The 21,065-nt window shown below is 46.0% G+C and overlaps 1 protein-coding gene across 3 annotated transcripts in view; it reads right to left on the bottom strand.

The window, feature by feature from the left end:
• The window catches only part of TMEM63A (transmembrane protein 63A), a 778,572-nt gene that overhangs the window by 739,927 nt on the left and 17,580 nt on the right, over positions 1–21,065 (bottom strand). Inside the window, exon 1 of one of the 3 annotated variants that reach the window (XM_069608695.1) lies at positions 4,960–5,060. The exons of the other annotated variants lie outside the window; for them this stretch is intronic. The gene's annotated coding sequence lies outside the window, so the exon portion shown is untranslated. Of the gene's footprint in view, positions 1–4,959; positions 5,061–21,065 lie in introns of those variants that run through there. 3 annotated transcript variants of the gene reach the window in all.

Below are 21,065 nucleotides of genomic sequence, written 5' to 3'. Positions count from 1 at the left end.
GAAACCGTACAGCCCAAGGCCGTAAGACATCGGAGAACACCGTTCCACAAGAGAGACCAAGTGGAGCAGGAACTCAAGGCCTTGGAAGAAGCCGGCATCATAGAAGAGGTCACAGGACCCACACCATGGGTCTCGCCAATGGTGGTAACGCGAAAACCCAAACAGCCTGGAAAAGTGCGGATCTGCATAGATATGCGCCTCCCGAACACTGCCATCAAAAGAGAGCGCCACATCACACCAACAATAGATGAAATCGTGGCTGACCTCACGGGGTCCTGTGTGTTCTCAAAGGTTGACCTGAAGGCGGGGTATCACCAACTCAAGCTACACACGGACTCTCGCTATATCACGACATTCTCGACGCACTTGGGGTTGCGGAGATACAAACGCCTGAGTTTCTGGATATCGTCGGCGGCTGAGGTATTCCAGCAAACCATTCAAGAGGTCATCAGGGGCATCCCTGGTGTCCTCAACGTGAGCGACGACATCTTGATTCATGCCCCCAACAAAGAAGAGCACATCCAAAGGCTTTGAACCCTACTAGGCAGACTACAAGAAGCTGGGCTCACCATACAGCGGGAGAAGTGTGAGTTCCTCCGGTCAGAAATCACTTTTTTTGGCTACAAGTTTCACAGCATGGGCATCTCCCCTGACCCCCAGAAGGTCGCAGACATTCAGGCTGCAACCCCACCGATGACCCCCACGGAAGTACGCAGCTTCCTAGGCATGGCCACCTACTGCGGGAGGTTCATCCGAGACCTGGCAACCCTATCTGAGCCATTACGGGAACTGACAAAAGCCAACACCAAGTGGGACTGGGGGCAAAAATGCCAGGACGCGTTCGAAAGCATTAAAGATTCCCTGTCCGTCAACAACAAAATGGCATATTACAACACCGAACTACCGACAGAACTGTTCGTGGATGCAAGCCCGGTTGGGCTCGGTGCCATCCTGATGCAGGTAACGAAGGAAGGGGAGAAAATGCCGATAGCGTACGCCTCGAGAGCCCTCACGGAGACCGAACAGAGGTACTCTCACATCGAAAAGGAGGCTATCGCCGTGTTGTGGGGGTGCAGGCATTTTCACCTTTACGTATATGGGCGTCGGTTCACGACGATCACCGACCACAAACCCACAAACCCCTACTGCCCATCTTCATGGGGACATCGTCGCACCCTCCGGCACGAATCACCAAATGGCTCCTACACCTTCAGCAATACGACTTCAATCTCATCTACCGACCAGGCAGTGGAAACCCCGCGGATTTTCTCTCGAGGCATCCGGGAGCGGCAACCCAACACGAGATCCAAGTAGCCGAAGAGACTGAGGAACACATATGCCAAGTGGTACGTGCAATGAGACCCAAGGCGGTAAGCATCGAAGAAATTGAGTCGGAAACCCACAAGGACCCTTGCTGCGACTTAGTGAGAGATGCCATCATCTCAGGTGACTGGAAGACTTTCATGAGCTACACCCACAACAGGACCGAGGAAGCGAAAGGGTTTCTGTCCGGCATGTTCGCCGTCAGGCAAGATCTGTCGATCACAGAAGGCGGAGTGATACTCAGAGGAAACCGCATCGTAATTCCTCTCAAACTACAAGCCAGGGTTGTGGCCCTAGCGCATGAAGGACACCAAGGACTGGCGAGAACAAAGGCCCGCATAAGGCACAGGGTATGGTTTCCCCAGATCGAAGAACGTGTCGAGACGCTAATCAACACGTGCCTATCCTGTCAGATAGCGGGAGCCCCGCCAGAACCGGAACCTATTCTATCGGCTGAACGTGGCCGCTCTCGGTGGGAGGCAATCAGCATTGACTTCTGTAAACTGCGCGAAGGCCTCTACCTCCTGGTGGCCATTGATGACCACTCACGATATCCTGAAGTAGAAATAGTTGAATCCACAGCGGTGGAAGTGGTCATTCCGGCCATCGAGAAGATGTTCGCAACTCACGGATTACCCACATCCATCAAAAGTGACAACGGGCCGCCGTTCACAGGGGAGGACTTCAAAAACTATTTGCAGGAACTCAATATACAGTACCACCACATCATGCCGGGATGGCCCCAGGCAAACGGGGACGTTGAACGATTCATAAGAACAATTAACAAAGTGCTCAGGGTATCCAAGGCGAACGCAAGCCCATGGAAAGTTGACCTGTACCGTTTCCTACGAAACTATCGAGTCACCCCCCACAGCACAACTGGCATACCACCGGCGGACCTCATGTTTGGCACCGTCATCAGATCCTCAATCCCGCATCATCCAAGCAGGACCCCGGACGCGATCAATGAGGAACGCACAGAAATGAGGAGACGGGATGCCAATGCCCACATGAGCGGCAAGAGGAGAGCGAGGCCGTCTAACCATCAAGTGGGGGATCAAGTCATCATGCTACGCAACCCCACCAAGGCAAAGCTCAATACCAGATATGAGGAACTGCCATGGACCGTCAGTGATCGGCACGGAACCATGGTGACAGTGACACGAGGACGCCGTCAAGTGACGAGGAATTCGTCGTGGTTCAAGGCGGTACCCCGCACCCTGTGGACAAACAAAGAGTGTCACTGGGAAGAAGAAGACGCTCGGGCCAGCGAAGAGGAGCCTGGATCCATCCCAGATGAAACGGGAGCGGAGGACAGAACTTGGGAACCACCGGAGGCCCCTAGCCTCGAGGACACCACCAATGAAGGTGAACCCGATCGGGAACCAAGGGGGTGTAGTCCCCGAGAAGGGCGATACCGCCTGAGAACTGCCACGAGACCGCCACCCAAGCTAAGTGACTATGTGTGGTAGCCAAGGCACACCAGTTGAGTGCATGTTGTATTGTGTTTTCGTTGTTTTACAATAAAGGAGGAATGTTATGTTCTGCCTGCGTCCCGCTACGCGGTGACGCAGGGCGTCTCTAATAAAAGCCCCGCCCCCGCATTAGGGAGGCAGTTCCGGGGCACACCAGCAACGAGCGTGGGTGTACATCAATACAGCTCGCGCTGGCGCTGCGCCACAGGCCGCGCGGCCTAGCCCTGACACGCCAGCCCCCAGGTGCGCACACCGCGGGCTGGAATCTAACACCCTACTTAAAAAAATATATATATGTTTTACCGTACGTATACCTTATTTTAAAAAAAACGTTGCCATTGGTTTCGTTTTAAAATAAAAGTGCAGGAGGAAGTTGAAACTTGCTCTTCAGAACACTGCACTGAACAGTTTGTTTGGGGGTTTGAACTGGGTGTGGCAGGGGGCGTGGCGATGCAATTTGTGGGGAACGTGGTCAGGCCAGCAGGGAACATAGTTCCACTACTTCTTTTTGTACACTTCATCCACTGTTTATTTAAATTAGAAACCAAGGGTCTGGACTGTGACAGAGCAGGCAAAGATTCTGTCTCTATGCTTCCAAGCCTGTCAGCAAGTCAGACGATCGAGTAGGTTCAGCTGAAAGGGTTGGCTTTTTCTGGTGACTGGCACCTCTGTTCTGACACAGATGGTGTGACAATACCCAATTCTGCACTGCTACTTGGCTCAGTGGCATTGTAAAACGCCACAAAGCCAAGTAGTAGGCTTTAGAAGCCTTTGCCTACCCTCTTGCACTACTGACCGGAACAGGATATTGTCAGCACTAAACCACAAGCACACACGAGTCTCAGACAAGAAGCTGTGTTTGCCCTCTGTCTTTAGAATTCAACTCTAATGACAAGTGTGAGAAACCAGACGGTGTTACACCCATTAGTCCCTGGGGATCTGTCATCCAGGTGGCCAGTTCACAGCCATCGCTTTTGGATCCAGTTCCTGAGGGTGGACCAATTTGGGGGGGATCACCTGGGCGAGGGGTCTTCGGGGAGTGGGCCACCGGATAGTGAAACGCGGTATCCCATTCCCTGTAACACCTTTACCCCCGTCCTACCAGGTAGGATATTTAGGAACTCTACCACCAACCCGCCTTTTTACAACACAAACACTTTCACACAGACAGCCCGCTATAAGAGAAAAAAGACTAACACACAAGCAGTATACCTGATGTTCCCCAATACAATGGTCAGGTGGAGTCAGGCAATTACTGACCATCACACACACACACCTGACTTCCATTAACTTTCCCACACAGATAAAAGGCAGAGCACAGGAGCACACTTTGAGTGAGGCAAAGCACATGAGGAAACAGCAGTTTCGAGAAGGCAGCTGTACAAGATGCAATACCTTTGACAGAGTGGTCCAGCACTGCATGGGTGCTCAATCGAAGGTCTGTAAGGTATCCAGCTTAGAATTGGCAAAAGCGAAAGTGATAAATAGGTTATATCAAGAAGAGAACGAGTAATTGTGAATCAAAGTGGTCCTGCGATGGGTCAAGCAAAATCTTGCGCACAGTCGAAAGTCTTCAATTTTGATGAAGTAGAGAAAGTTTGCAACGGTAGATAAATTTGGTCCGAGATCGTTTTAAAGTGGGTCTGAGCCCGGCGCAGGGGGGCCAGGGGTGAACAGTAAATCACCTGAGAAGTTGTATAAGTGAAATCCTAAGAAGAAAGTAATTTAATGTTTGTCATGTTGCACCAGGCCCTCTGAAATAAGAGACTTTGAATGGCAAAGAGACTTTGGCCCAGAAGGCTCTGATGTTGAGGTTTTGAACTGCATCCTCGTGCTAGAGAAGCCAGAGAGTGTGCTAAGCTCGAGTGTGCCGCCTTATCCCGTGCTGAAAACGTGGGGAAGGGAAGCCAATATAATTTCTTGAACACTTTTCATTTGCATAACATTGTTTCCCACACTATTTGTATTTAGAAGTAAGGTTTGGCAATAGTTTTATTAGTATAGGCCTTTTTATTTTGACAGACTCGACTAGGACTGCATTATTATTATTTGATGGTCGTAGCTTTCTCCCATCTTTAGATTTAGGAATAATAGGCATTTTTCAAACCCAATTGAAGTTCAATAAACACCCTTGGACTGTGATCACTTGTGTCTGTCTTACCGTTTGATACCGTCCTGTATAGCCGAATGCAAGTCGAAAATCTGCTCCACAGGCACACGTTTACTTCAAGTTGGTGCAGAAAATGATGGCAGGAAACAAACATTGGTTCCAGGGTGGAAGCATGGTAGAAGAATGTTGGTGCCTGTGAGTGAATAACAGCACAGTGAGTGTGATGTGTGTCCGATCTGTGCATGCTACTTGGACATGGGCTGGTGTGCTAGAGGATGGACTGATGGGTGTCTCCCATGTCTTACATCGAACTTGAAGAGTAACTGGATTTGGGTAAATATGTGAAATTAAAGCCTCTTGTTTTTCTACTGCCTGACTCTCCGATCTACCAGAGTGGGAGTAGCTCCCTTGTGTATAACAGTTCTGCAAAAATAGCACTAATTACTACAAAATGCAATACACTAAAACACTAACAACCCATCCCTGCAAATCAATAGCACATTATGGAGGGACTGAATAACACAATGGACAGACTAGATTGCCAGGAATTGCAATGCAGGAGTGATGTTAAAAATAGCCTATGAATTAGTGGGTGTGCCTGTGTGGGCTAGGTCTCGCAGTTTGTTCTGCAGGTCTCTCACTGACTTATGTGACTATAGAAACTTGTTGACTCTGTGGAGTTCCTACGTCTATTTACTGCACTGAGCAAACGGTAGCTTGAAGTGCAGATTGTAATGGGTTATTTATAACGCGCTGAATACCCACAGGTTTCTAAGACCAACGTGTTTCCCCTGAGCTATCCTCCAGATGCAAGTGTGAATGCAGTTTTGTAGTCTGCGTGGTTCTTGCCTAAAAGTGGTTCTGGTTTCCTGTTGCCAAATGATTTAGATATGGTAAAGAAACCCTCACTTGTCTCTTACACTGTAGGTCGGCAGAATGCTTTTCACCTTCACAAGTCTCTAGTGAGGTTACTAGACAAAAAGTATCGAGGGTTACAGCGTACGCAGTACAGATCAGAAGGAGGCTCAACTGCATGCCACTGTACAGGATGATACAGTTGTACTACCAGTTTCTCAAGATTGCAAATTAATTTCAAATGAATCAGATCCAGGTGAAGAGAAACTGATCACAGCCAATCATGCGAATAAGATTGGATCGTATTTTTTTAAAAACTCAGTTCGAGTGATAGTGCGGAAACAAATTGAGCAGCGGACCAGCAAACTCTTTTGCAAAGAACCACTGCCCGATCGACCCGTATTTTTTCACTTCCTAACAGTACCTACTCCCTGAATAACTCCTAATTTCTGGAAACTTGCCTTTGCCTGCAAAAAGAGGCTTAAGGAGGTACCTCTATAAAAGGCGCTTTATTTTATCCACTTCCGAAACACATACAAAAATGATTCCTGATAATGATCGGCATAAGAAGGTAATTAATTCAACTTCATTAGACCATTTACTAAATGACACACCATCTAAGTTTTAAACTCCGGCTCCCCCCTCTCTTGGGGCCATATACAAAGTGTCACGATTGCTTATGAAGCTACGTGATGTCCTGGTGCCCCTTGGCGACATACAATCAAATACAAAAATGCTCGGGGACCATATGTCAATTTATTTGGATGTGAGAAAACCTGGTTTCGACCCCAATATACAACGCAAACTATGATCAAGGGAGGTATCATATTCTAAGGCTTAGAACAGGACATTGAAGTAAGGAGTGGCTGATGCTTTATCTCATTAAAGTCCAGTGCAGGTGACTACTCATCACAAACAATTTCTGGATAATACATCTTTGCCAGTTCATAAAACTTGAATTTGGAAGAAACTGTGCATAATGCGGCCATTGCGGATTTTGTGAATTTTCAACAAGACCTACTAAGAAAAGGAAAGGAAGAAAACAAAACAAGATCTGCTCAGAAATGTGGTTCATGTCTGGAGTGAAATCACCATTAACGATGCTCAAAATGTTACGCTGGTTCTTGATAGAGATATTCATTGTGATTTAGGTTCAAGAGTATTCAATGCAAAAAGAACACACGTTCTAAGAAACGGCATAGAAATAACAGCAGATTAAATGCAAATGATATCAGAGAAAATATGGTTTTACAGAGACTGCACATCCATAATGCAATAATATGGGGCCCCTCCACAAAGATAAATGCAGATGTGCGATCTACTGGGGTTGAAGTTGTAAATCAGATTCCCAGAGACAAAAAATGCATTGATTTCATTGTTGCGTCAAGCTCTAACCAGGATATTTCAACTTCCTCTATTCTCGTTGTCAATGTGGAAAGTGATGTCACTGGTGTAATCGACTCACTGGTTAAAGATCAATTGCCACCTAGGGTTCCCACCAAAGAATCTTCTGTGATCATTCAGAAGGCAAACTTGAAAAAACACAACGAGTAATAACTCTCAGGCTCTGATCCACAACTGGCAAAGAGGAGATTCAAAAATCTTGCGTTTGGAGATCATCTTTGACGATAATACCTCTTCTTAAAACCGGCAATACTTGCTACAAATACGACATGAAATTCCTACATTAATGGCGCTCATTTCTAAATTTATTGAATGGGTAAAATTCACAAATGAGTATGTTATCTTGTTAGTTGCCTTTCATTGTAAATCACTCGCTATTATTACTTTAATGTGTTTCACAAATTGATTCTATCTGTGCTTAAGGTTATGATTTGTGGATGCACAGCACAAGGGAATTGATTATTGATCATCCCTAATGCAATCTTAAAACAAATCATTTGATTTCTCACCGTACAAGGCCGGCAATTAATTTTGCCAATTTTAAAGTGGACTGTAACCTTATCGCAGAGAATACGCGCATATTAAAACTTGATTATACATCTGCTCTGACGTCCAACTTAACTCATAGTTGCCATCGATTCTTCAGTCCTCACAACAACAAAATGCCTTTATAATAGTGAAAGAAATGTAACCTTGTGCTGGAACTCACACAGTTCTAATAGCTTTCTAGGAAACAGAAGTTTTAAACTTTAACCTATGATACAAAGATTTTCCAAGAGGTTTGGTTATTAAATACTCCCTATATCGATCAATGCAACAATATCCTGAAAAAAGCTATCAAGAGAGATAAAGGTCGCCCCAAGGAGAGGGTTATCAAATCAGATTTTGAAAAAGACCTTACAGATAACTGTAGAGGAGTTACAGGCTCCACGTAATATGTTGGTTAAGCGTGTTACTTGGTGTTCTATGTCATGTCAGAAAACATGGTTATTTCATGTTTGCAGCCCGTTAGCTGTCGTACAAAGCACACCAGCGCAGGGCTGAAAGAGCTCTGAAATCTTAAAACGTGGCATAAATATAGAAAATGAGCCAATATTATTCTTATGGGGGATTTAAACGGGGTGTGCCCAGTACCATTATATTTTGCCAAACCTGATAGATAGATAGATAGATAGATAGATAGATAGATAGATAGATAGATAGATAGATAGATAGATGGCTAGATGGATAGATAATCCTGGTTACATCTATCTATCTATCACCCTTGAAGCCGAGACATCAGAAAGTAAGTGCTCATGGTAATGCGTTGGCCGAAATGTTGGGTGCCTGGGTTTTTTTGTAATGATTAATGCACATATTCGAGTTGACAATCCGGGCCATAAATCTGGTCCATAGGAATAGCAAAATCTACTTTACATTATATTAGTTTACTGTAACTTAATTAGATTTTATTCAGGGAACGTACGTTTGGGAGAAGAACGTTAGTGGTCATGATTATCTCAGTGTTTTTTATTTTTTAGCTACCCAAGCCCCCAGTTCCAACAAGATTGCAAATGGGGGAGCGCATTATAAAATACTAGTAAAACTCAAATTAGATGGGGGTGTCAAAGCATTGGCTCCATGAAAAAACATGGCTCGAATCCCAGTGGATCGGATGGTCTTATAATTCCGTACTTAACTTGTGCTAGCTATTAGCCATTTCGCCATTATGTTTCTAAACAATGTTTCAGGTCATCTGATCTCACCCCTAAAGGATGATGCAAACCCCCCCAGCCCCTATCCCCAACCCCAGGTGCACCAACCACCAAGGAAATGAGCAACAGCTTCACCCAGTGTCCTCTCTGCAGTGGTTTGCCTTACCTCTGTATCGCCAACACATAAATGTAACCTTTCAGCCAGAAGGCGATAACCATTTATTGGGAAACTGTTTGGTGCCAAGTAAGGGCATCAAGGAACAGAACAACAAATGGAGCTATTTCCTTTACCATCCTCTTCCCCATCGGGTGCTCCTTGAGTATGTACAGATGAAAGGCATACCCTTACAGAAAAGACAGCCTTGCAGATCACACTCTGATACCAACCCCATGATATTTGGTGTTGCACCATTGTGTCCCCCTAACCACCTCCCCAACAAGTGTCTGGCGATGTAACCATGACTGATCACTATTAACGCTGCAGGAGGAAGAGCCGGAAGGTGGAAAACAAATACTCCTATAGTGCCACTAGAGAAGAGTGTGCGCACCGTCAACAACTCTATTTCTGCTACCAACATTTTGTCCTCACTATCCTCTCAAGAGCTTCTAACCACCATCGTAGCACCGTCTGATCCTAATGGGGAAAGGGAAAGCCCCAGCGCATATCCATAATGCCTGAAAGATAAAGTAATAATCGCGCTTCGCAGCTGCAAAGCTAGGGAGGGCAGACCCAATGCATTAATCAATCACCTTCCTACCAACATTCCGGCCCGCATGGCGTATACTTATTCCAGATATGTTGCCCTATCTCGACATTCATTTCTCTCTGCCGTTACCGCCGCAGCAGCCCAAAGATGGCCCTGGCTAGTGTTAGGAGATTCATCATGTGTATGCTTCATCCCCTCTCCTAGGGAGACCCCCAGCACATTTTGCTGGACTTCTGGACCTTTTTCACAGTGGAGCCTTTTTCCACTCATTCTGCCTTATTTGCTCAGACTTGTGGTACTCCGTTCTCTGTGTTTGACCTTTACTATGGAGTTGACTTTCCTCCTCTCTTTTAAGTCATCTTTGTTTAACTTTTACAGCACACTGCTCCTTATGGGCAATGTTGCTGTGAACCCTTTGGGTTCTCGTCTGTGATTCTTTCTTTATCCTCGAGTAACACCAGCTCTCAGGTATAGAGGGATACCTTGTATTCCTCCTAAAACGTTATACTATGAGAGATTAGCATGCACCACTATATGTGGAGTGCTAAGGGGATACCTAGTATCCCCCTTCTCTCTGTTCCTGTGACTTTTTAGTCACCTCGACAACCTTCTAGTTATGGCTTGTGCAGTGGACGTGTTCTACCAACTATTGTGCTATTTTTTACCGCAGACTGCATTGACAGTCCCGGTTTTGCACAATAAGGTCATCTAAGTACTAACTTGGCGGCGGCTCCCTTCTTTTATTGCCATTTCTAGCATGGTTGTTCTTTGTTAGCCCTTCTTCTACCATTCTGGGATGGAGGGGTCTTTGTGTGTGTTTTGCCTTGGGTGAGAACCCTTGGGTGTCCCCGCCTAGGTTCCAGTGTGTTTGGGCAAACAGGAAATGGGGGAGGAGTGTTTCACTTCGTTGCTCTTTGTCTGCCTGAGTGCCATAATGGAACCAGCTCCCACTAGGGATTTATCTGTTCCGATTGGACAGCCATCGGCCCTTTCTGTAAACTGAGAGAGATTGTGGAGGAGTGCATGCTGAAACTGAATAAAAGGTGAGGTTCCTGAGGTGAAAGGCAAGTTGACCACTGGAAACTGAAGTAACTGAAGAAGAAGACGATGACCAGAGACGCCTGCAGACCCTTTGCAACACCGTGAAGCGACCACTGCTGTACTGACCCCGTTTGTTTTTATCCGACAGAGGAGCTCCAAAGAGGACGACTCCTTCACTTTGACTGGTGGGACCAACCAGTCCTGAGACAAACTATAATCTGAGCCATCTACCGAGGTGCTGTGTCTCTCCAGAGTTGCAGACCGCGAATACCAGCAGACCACTGACCCATTTGTAGTGCAATATCTTGCCGAGGCCAAATACGTCACCGTCTTTGCTAAGCTCCAGGTGAACTTCCAGAGACACAATGCAACTCATCCAAGTGCAGTACTCCAGGAATCGAAGAAGGGTGACCGGGCGAATCGTGTCCTTTGTTGGTGCTGCAGAAAAGGCACTGAAACTCCAGAATGACCAGAGAAGTTGAAGAAATCTGTGCCAGAAGTCCTCTCTTCAGACTGCTGCTGAGACATCCCATCCATTGTCCTACCTTTTGTCACCAGACCAAGGAATCCAGAGACCGAGTCGATCGCTGCCCCATAGAGGAGAATCCAGCCATGAAAATGTCTTCTAACCTAAGGTACAGTGGGGTCAAAGGGTATTGCTTACCTAAAACCAGTGGTCTTCAAACTTATTTGGCAGGGACCCCCTGGAGCAAAATTTGGGCAGGCTGGGACCCCCCCAAAAATGCCAAATGTACAGTATGTATGATTTGATATGATAGGTTATTTATAACGCACTTAATACCCAGAGGTTTCTAATCGCGGACCCGAGGATTGAAGCTGCGTTCGTGTCGTCTTGCTTCCAAGGCGAGCACATTGCCGCTGAGCTGTCCCCCTGGGCTGTCACCACTATAGCGTGCTGTCACCACACCCTACTCCCAGTATAGTCCCTGGGCTCCCCCACTTACTCCCATCACAGTCGCTGGGCTCCCTCATCCCACTCCTACCCAGTCCCTGGGCTCTCCCCACCCCATCACACACCATGGGCTTTCCCCACCATGCTCCCACCACTATCCCATGGTTCCCACCCATCCTGCTCCCGCCACAGTCCCTGGGCTTCCCCCATCCCGTTCCCAACACAGTCCGGCTTGTGAATTTTTAAAGTGGAGTGGCGTAACTATTTCCCCCAAAAATGCCATGGCGACTGAGCGCAGTGAGGGACCCTGAACCAATCAAGGGAGGATCGGGTGAATTTCCCCCCATGATTTCTTTTTTAAATAATGGGTTAAAATGTTGCATTGTAGAGCATATTTAAAAAAAAGAAATGGGTAAATAGCCAAACAGTTTGCAATTGGTGCTGGGGTCCCAAGGGGCAGGCGTGACATTTTTTACTGGACATCTATCATAGATGTCCAGTAAATAAATACCATCATTGTCTCCTGGGCCTAACACAATCAACATGATTATGTGTGTATGCAAGGCATTGGGGTGCCAAGGGGGAAAGCATGGTATTTTTGACCGGACATCTATGATAGAAATACAGTAAAAAAAATACCATCCCTGTTCCCTGGGCTCCACAGCGCCTCAGAAGGAGAGCTGATTTTGGCAGATGGGTAGGAGGGGGGGGATTGTGCAACAAAGGCATTTAGGCATTTAAAAAATGCCTTTGTTGTACAACCCTCTGTTAGGCAGAAACCTGTGCAGTTCCCTTAGGGACCACTGCAAAAGATTTAAGACTACAGGTGTTGGCAGTAAACCCACTTGGTAGCAGTCTGTACCACCCAGATTTACCTGGTAGCTGTGGCTGAGCAATCAGACTTCCCTCAAGAAGAGTTAGGCAGTATGCAGAGTATACACAATAGGCACTCAGGTACAATAATACAAGCAAACACTGACCAGAGCTTTGGTATCAAAGTATATCATTATTTATTTAAAAACACACAGTTGAAACACTCCAGCACTCTTATTGTAAAATATTCTAAACACAGTTACTATTGTAATATATACACCCCTTTTTCCCTATCAGATAAGACACTGTAAAACACCACTTATTTTCATACAGAGGTGAGCGCTTAACTAGATGGCACTCCAATAAGTTTGTGAGAAAGGGAGGAAAAAAGACAGAATATGAAATGGTACACCCCTCTAAGATTCAGGAACACGGTTAGCAAGTCAGAGAGCAAAAAGTCACTGGTGAGCCAAAGTCCAAAGGCTGGGCCCACTCTTAGAGAGAGCAGAGCACAAATGCGCCCAAGATCACACTATGCTTAGAAGGTCTTGCAGAGGGTTCAAAAAGAGTTTAGAGAGGCTTTAAGAAAGTTTAGCCAGGGTGTCCCAGACTAACCCAGGTTCGAATGCCGGGGGCTAAATCTTCCCCGTAGAAGTCAGTAGCAAGGGAAGCCAGGCGGGACACGGTATCTTAAGTGGGAAGGATCCTCCAGCGGTGGCAGTTGTTCCTGGTAGTGGGTGCAAGTCGCGTTGTCGTCCAGGGGAAGAGAAGATCTCGACTTGGAGGAAAAATGAAGGTCGTTGCACTACAAGGGAAGAGACCAGCCGCGGAGTCTTCCGGTTAAAGGTGGTACCTTTGTTTCGCCGTCGTGGTAAAATGTGGTATCCCGGTTGCCGGGGTGCTTGGCACGGACAAGGCAGCCACGAGGTACGTCGGGAAAGCGAAAGACGGTGAAACTGGTTATCCCCACCAGTCAAAGGAAGAAGACTCTCCGGCGGGAGATCTTCTCTGTCGTTGGGAAAAGTGGTGAGGCAGTCCAGCAGGGCTCCACCGGTGGTGGTGTCGTGGCAGGTCGGCTCAGCTTCTCCCTCATCGGATTCTTAGGTCCTGTGGCGACTTCTGAAGTTCCAGTCCCCAAAGCCCTGCTTTTATGCAGCAAACCCCCATTCACTCAGCCTAGCTGTCACTCAAACATGCTAAGTGGTGAGCCGGCCTGCTCACCACTTGGGCCAATCAGGAGGGAGTGCGACTTGAGTTGCCTAGGCAACTCAGTCCAGGGTGCCTAAATTTCCCTCCACCCCTCCTAAGTACCCCAGACAGAGTGGCACCACTTTGGAGGGCTTCTGTGGAGAAGCCCGCCAAAAAGTGGAACAAAGGGCTCGGCTTGGGTTGGAGTCACAGAAGAGAACACGAACGCCATTTTAGAATCAAGTTTTGGCAAAAAATACCAACCGGAGAATTCATATTAATTAAATAAACCGGCGGTATGTTCGAGGCTACCGTAAATAATTAAATAAAGATAGTAGCCTAAAACAATGAAAAATCCCATAGGAAAATATTCGCGGTTGAATATAAAAAGTAGTATCCACTGCCACCAGCCAAAACTCGATCAGGGGGGACGGAGACGTGCCCCCTCGACTAACAGACCCTGGGGCAATCGAATTGCCCCAGCCAGTACGTCCACAATATGATGGTTTGTACTGGTTCTGTTCAGAATTTAAGACTAGTAAATTCAATGGTGACTTTACATGCCCTGGGAGACAGTAGTCAGTCCCAGGGTATGGAGTCTATACTGGGGGGTCACTATGACACCCCTGTGTCACTGCACTGAGGGTGCTGTGTAACCCACATCACAAAAACACATGAAGCCCTATGGGGTAAAATACCCTATAGCCCATTAAACACATCTAGATTCAAAGAAACACACTCATATCATGCCCAAGAGTGAGGGTAAAAGAGTCTCACTCTTGGCAGGAGAAGAAAAATAAACCCCAAAAATCCAGCAAAGCTGCTGGGGGATTCACTAGGTTAGGAAATTCAGCCTAAACAGAGAATTCTCCCTAACACCCTCCTTCCCCCCTCTATACACCACTTGCCAAAATCAGCTCAACTGATCAAAACAAAATAACACACACACACATTCATACAGCAATCACTCTCATCATTCACACGAACATCCGTCACCATACACACTCACTCATAACACAAGCATACACGCATCCATACACATATTTAAATTTAAAAAAAATGAACATAAACATACCTTCTCCATTGGCCTGCATGTGGGTGCAGAAACGCCCTGTTCCAGGCTGCTCTGGCCGTACGTGCGAGGCGGCGCAGGAGCTCCACCTCGCACATACAGACATGCAGTGCCCCAGCCAGCATTTCCAATGAGCTATGCAATGCTGGTGAAGCAAACCGCCCCAGCCTTGCATGGCTCAGTGAGCATGTGCGGCTGGGGCACTGAACTGAACTGTCAAAGGGAAATAGTGTTTCCCTTTGACAGTTCAGCCAGTCCGTGAGCCCTCCCTCAGCTGGAAAAAGAAGCTGAGTGAGTGCTCATTGTTTCACTGGGCTGGCTCCTTAGCTCCTCCATAATGGGTGAGCGAGCCACTGGGTGGGCGCCCCCTCGTCATTATGGATGAGCCACCAGGCTCGGACTGGCCTATAGGGCAATGCATGTATCAAAAATGCAAAATGCTAGTGTGGGTCATTTAAAATGGGCCACCTTTTGGCCAAAGTGGGCCAGTTTGATGAGTTACTTCACTATGCAGTTAGATTTTGACCATTGAGCAGTTAGTGATTTTGACCATTGTTGCTGAATAAATATTCTTTAAATATCACAATTTACACTTTAACACAAAGCACCCCATTGGGTACTATTCAAACAGTCTGTGACTAAAGGAACAGATATCCATTTACAACTGTGGGCCACTTTTTCATTGGGGCCCGAGACCGTTTCATGCTTCTGCCCGACCATGTGAGCCGCCCCTGCCATTTCTTCAAATCTTTGACATTTTTTTTGAATTTTTTTTATTTCAAGTTGGCCTCTCACGGCCCCCCAGGGATGCGCTGCCTTAAACTGAGAAGTTGCTCCAGAGCGTTGGAATGCACGAAGAGGTGTCAAGGGTGTCCACCCTCACCTCTGACCCAAGCTGGCAGCTTCACTCCCTTTTGTGAGTCTTTAAACAGGGTCTCCACCGTTGTGTTAATTCCTCAAGTATCTTTTACTAGAGACTAGATGGATCCTAAGGAACTTTTGCGGTTTCCCTGCTTCATAAGACTTTAAGCCCTCTCTGAACTGACTTTTGCTACTAGTGAGGAATTGGACTTTAAAAGCGTGAATTTGCTCTGAAACCGTCTCTATAACCTTAAGCTCTGCTACCGTTTGACTGACCAATTGTTTTCCTTCCCAAAATACTTCATCTTATGTGGTTTAGCTAACTAAATACAATTACTGTATATCTTTGTGTGCGCGGTATAACTGATAATACGGTAGAACTGTCATTAGTGTCAAACGCTGTAACAATTGTAACTGCGAGCAACTACAAACTAAGAAGTGGCCTTTGAAAAGTATTTATAGGTAATCTTATGTGTGTTAGTTAAGTGATGGAGTATTTTAAACATTCCTTGAGTAAATATATTTTATATAGCTCACACATTCCTCCTAAGATAAGCCTGACTGCTCTGCCACTCTACCAATGTTCCATGCGTAGTACAGACTAAAACTAAGAGTTGGGGACCTGTATTGGGATAGTTTTATGAAGTCGTACCTGAAGTGGACTTTAGGAAAGCTCTCCTAACACTGGATTTACAGCTGGTGCGATTTATGTAGGTTGGCTTACATTGACTCCTGGGTGTATTGTGATGAAAGTATTCCCCCACAAGGCTACTATAAGGTAAAGTGCTAAACCATGTCCACAATGGAGAACTATAAAGGCGGACGCGCTTACTAATCTTACTGTTGAAAAACAAAGATATATGTGAATAAAAATGCCTTAGTACTAAAGGAAAGAAAGCTGAGTTAATCCAAAATGTGTTGGATTACAAAACTGTGCAGGCATGTAACCCCTACTCCCAGAATTGATCTGGATAATGACGGTCAAAGTATAACTCTTATCCCTCATCTTCCAGAAAGTGAGGTAGATGATGTGGATGTTAATATGATTGTTGATCTGCCTCCAAATCTCCTAACCTCACCCCTACCCATGTCTAACAAGTAAGCAGAGCTAATCATAGAGTTAGAGAAAATGAAAATGCAGCTTGAATACAGAATGCTAGAGTAACAGTCTGAAATGAGAGACAAAGAAATGATGAAGGAACTGCAACTCAGGGAAAAAGAGATGAAAATATTGTCACTTGATTCCACTTCTGTTTCAGAGTCCTCTCTGCCCGACACCTCCAAGTCCAAGAAGCCTCGTCTCCCCAAAGATTTGGGGAGTGTGTATGATGCAAAAACAGATATTCCGGATTGGCTGGGTACATTTGAGTTTACATGTAAAGCGCAAGGTATCTGTGAAAGTGAGTTTGTTCCATGGGTAATCTCTAGGTTCCCCGTAATGGCTATGATGGAGTTGGATGAAGTTTATAGCCAAGATTACCAGTTGGTAAAAACCGCTCTCATAGCCAGGTTTTGGGAAGACTCCTTTCCAATACCTGAAAAGGTTTAGGGACCATAAGAAGAGAGATGGTATGTTAGAGGCCACTTGGGTGTGTGAATGCCTGAAAGACTTAGATGGGTGGATTAAGGGCTACAAGGTGAGCACTTATGTTGATTTGAGATGTCTTTGCATGCCAGAAAGTATTTTTGATGCCTGTCCCCCAGAGCTAAGACAGCACCTTGCTGACTCTAAGGAACTGGACCCCAAGAAGCTAGCACTAGGTGCTGACTTGTGGGTGGCCTACAGGGCTACTCACAAGGATTCTGGGAAACTCGCAAGAATGAGGATGGTAAGAAGCATAAGAAAGATGAGAAGGATCATTCCAAACCCCCCCCCCCGACCCCAAAAGAGGGCCACAAACATAACTAGGGTAAATATCCCCCTAAACAACCTTATAGGACTAGTGAAACCTCTTGTACCAAAACAGAAACCCCATTCCAGAAGACATTTGGGAAATATGTGGTTTGTGGGTACGGTGACCATGTGAAAGGAGATCCCAGGTGTAAGGGCAGTGCTCCAGATAAGATTTTGAGTTGGGAGTATTTTACTCCCTATTTTTAAACTTTGAGAGTAAATGCGATTTCAAAAGAGTAAAAATGACTTTTCTCCTTTGCAAGAGAGTAAAATGCATGCAACAGCCAGCCGACATGTGCTGAAACTGTATGGAAATCATTACCATGCAGCAGTTTTCTGTGTTGTGACAGAATACACCTTTCATTATTTCTCTTCGGTCTGGCCATTTGATCTCTGCTGCATATATTTAAATGTTCAAAACACAAAAACCTAGCCAATAACATAGTAAAGCAAACATGAATTGTAGTGTTTGTTTTGAGGTCCGATAGAATCGTCTTTTGATGTTTCTTGGAGCTATTACTATCTAATGCTATGCCAATGTTATGATACAACAGTGCAGAGAGGCAAGGACTCCATGCTAAATTCTATACCTAATCTTATGATCAAATGGTTATTTATATAGTGCTTTTGGCAAAGTGCTCTACATTGAACATATTTATCACACTTATCACCAAACCGAAGTCAGTACTCCTTTATCGATCTCAAAAGGATAAAAAGCTGAGTTGGCCTTGCCAGGTTCGAACCTGCAACCTACAGATCACTCTTCGATCGCAGCAACGAACACTCAACCAGCTGAGCTATCTTTTTGGCTTACATCCTTCAGAGATCGGTAAACTGAGTAGCGACTGAGGTATAATAATCACAGTGCCTAGCTGTTGGACGAACCATGTATGCAGCGCTACATAAAGTTAAATACCTATCTGGATAGGGACAGGTTTTGCTGAGTTTCTATTTCAATTACAATCTTTAACTTTCATTTGTTTGTTTTTAAAAAGCGCTTCAGGTTTTGGATGTTGTGGTCTTGAATATTTGAGAGGCTATAACACCTGTGATTGGTGTAATGACAATCACTCACCCTTGAGCAAAGACTCCGCTGGCACTGACCATTTATAGTAAGGTACCCCATTGACTGCAAGGTTGAATGGATGTCAACTAGACCATTCATACTCATCATTCTACACTGTGTTTATAATTAGAGTGTAAATTAAATAATGAGTGTAACATTGATCTGCCTCCGCATGATTACGCACACAGCAGAGGCTCTGAAAAATACAATTGTGCAATACTGGTTTGCTTTCACATTTGTTACAAAAGATACATTCTCAATTGCAACTTAGTTTTCCATCTTATTACTTCTACAATCCTAAAATGCTAGCAAAATAAATATGCAGAGTGCTTCTGTTTGCTCCATGAGCATCTACATACAACACAGCAGAAGCTGAAGAAACCATTCCTTTTATCACAGTGTGCAGTTTCCTTTTTTAAAAGGCTTCAGAGAAATACATTCTGTTTCAGATGCTTTTCCCCGTGGCTTGAAATTACATCCATTGTAGATAAAAATCAAAAGAAGCGTACTGGTTTCTGTCAAGTAAACCGACCTTTACACTACCCTCTGCTCTAAACTTGTGTGTAAATGTACAAAGGAAAATATATAGCTGTTGTGTTCACAGGATTTTCATGTATAAAAAGGCCTGGTATGAAGCTTATTTGGAGGCCTGTGTAAGGGTAAACCCGTGGGGATCCCAGATGTCATCTTAGCATTCACACATGATGTGGATATAACAATGACAGGAACTAGCCTTCACACTCCAGCTGAAGAACCCATTGGTGTTCAAGCTAGAGTTTCTTCAGTATCTCTGGTACTGTGGGAACAACAGAACATTGAAGTCTATAATTCCATTCCTGATAATACTATAGAGTATTATAAAGACAGTGTATTGATTGATTGATTTATATTTTATTTCTATCGCGCTCGTACACAAGTGTTTCAGAGCGCGACAAGGCAAGGGAGGGGAACAAGGAAGAAAAAAACAGCGATCTTACTAGGCCCAGTGACATTGAGAACTCGCAAGTGCATGGGAGAGGGGGGAGGGGAAAAGTGCATGGAAGGGGGGGAGAGGTGGAAAGTGCGAAGCAGAGGAGAAACAGATAAATAACTATAAATAAATAATAAAGGCAACAAACAGTGGTAATGCAACCAGCAATTTGCAAGTGCTAGGTTTAAGGCAGCAGACAGGGTAGGTCTGATAAGTGCAGGAAGAAAAAGGGGGGGCTGTATGGGTACAGATACAGACCCCAGTGCAAGGGGTGGCCCGGAGGCAGTGCGGGAGGGTGACGGGATGAGCAGGTACCTGGGCCCAAAAGACAGAGGGTGGCCAGGTGCACGGTGCCAAGAGAGAACAGTTCAGCAGGGGAGAGGGGGAGCGAAGGCAGAAGAAAAGAGGAAGGCCTTGAGGTTCTCCGGAACCAGAGATGGTTCTCCTCAAGTTTTAGAGTGGCAGGGAGGCTGTTCCAGAGGGAGGCCCCAGCCGAAGACAGAGATCCACCCCAGCTTGTTTCTTAGAAAAACGACTGACCCTGAGTGAGTTGGAGGTAGAGGAGCGAAGAGCTCGAGAGGGGAGGTATTTGCGGAGGGATAGCTGAAGGTATTTTGGACCCAGGCCCCAGAAAGCCTTGTGGACAATGCAGAGGGTTTTGAATTTAATCCTTGCATCCACTGGGAGCCAGTGAAGAAATTTAAGAGCTGGACAGATACGATCCAAGGGCTTGAGGCCAAGGACAAGTCTTGCAGTCCTGTTCTAGATTAGTTGCAGAGGGCGGAGAGTAGAGGCAGGCAGATTTAGAAAGAGGCTGTTACAATAGTCCAAGCTAGAGAGAACCAGAGCTTGAGATACCATGAGCTTCTGGGGGAAGGAGAGGAAAGGCAGAGTACCTCTGAGGAGGTGCAGTCGGAAATTTTACTTTTTAGAGACCTCAGAGATGTGGGCGTAGAAGGAAAGGGTGGAGTCAAAGATGACCCCGAGGTTCTTAGCCTCACAGGTGGGGGTAGGAGGAGGGCCAAGGGAGGCCAGCCAGAGAGTGAGGGGAAAGGATGGTGAAGGTGTGCCGATGAGGAGGATCTCCGTCTTGCTGGCATTCAGACAAAGATCATTGGCGGCACACCAATCTTGAATCGCACTTAGGCAATCAGAGATGAGATAGGGAGAGGAGGTGGCAGAGGGCAGCCTGAAAATGAGTTGAGTGTCGTCAGCGTAGCACTGGAAATTTGAGCAGAAAATGGCAATACAGTGGCCGAGAGTTGCCAGGTATTGGTTGAAAAGCCAGGGCGAGAGGTTAGACCCCTGGGGATCACCACAGGTAGAGAGGAAGATAGATGAAAGGAAGGACCCAAGTTGGACCTGGGAGGGTCGATCTGAGAGGAAAGAGGTCAGCCAGGCCAGAGCCTGATCAGTGATACCCAGGTTTTCACGAAGACGGTTGAGCGGGATGCTATGGTTGACTGTGTCGAAGGCAGAAGAGAGATCGAGGAGGATGAGGACAGAGGGAATGCTAGAGTCAAGGTTGGTGAGCAAATCTTCACGGATGTTTAGGAGAGCAGTTTCCATGCTTCTGGCAGCTCTGAAGCCAGACTGGTGGTCATGGAGACAGCCAACAGAATTGGAATGAAGGTTAAGCTGAGAGATGGCCAACTTTTCCAGGAGTTTGCCAAGAAAGG

Source organism: Ambystoma mexicanum, chromosome 4q, assembly GCF_040938575.1.
Source record: "Ambystoma mexicanum isolate Mex_15411 chromosome 4q, UKY_AmexF1_1, whole genome shotgun sequence".
Classification (NCBI taxonomy): Eukaryota; Metazoa; Chordata; class Amphibia; order Caudata; family Ambystomatidae; genus Ambystoma; species Ambystoma mexicanum.
The sequence above is the reverse complement of the archived record's forward strand: the minus strand, read 5'-3'. Positions and strand labels throughout refer to the sequence as shown.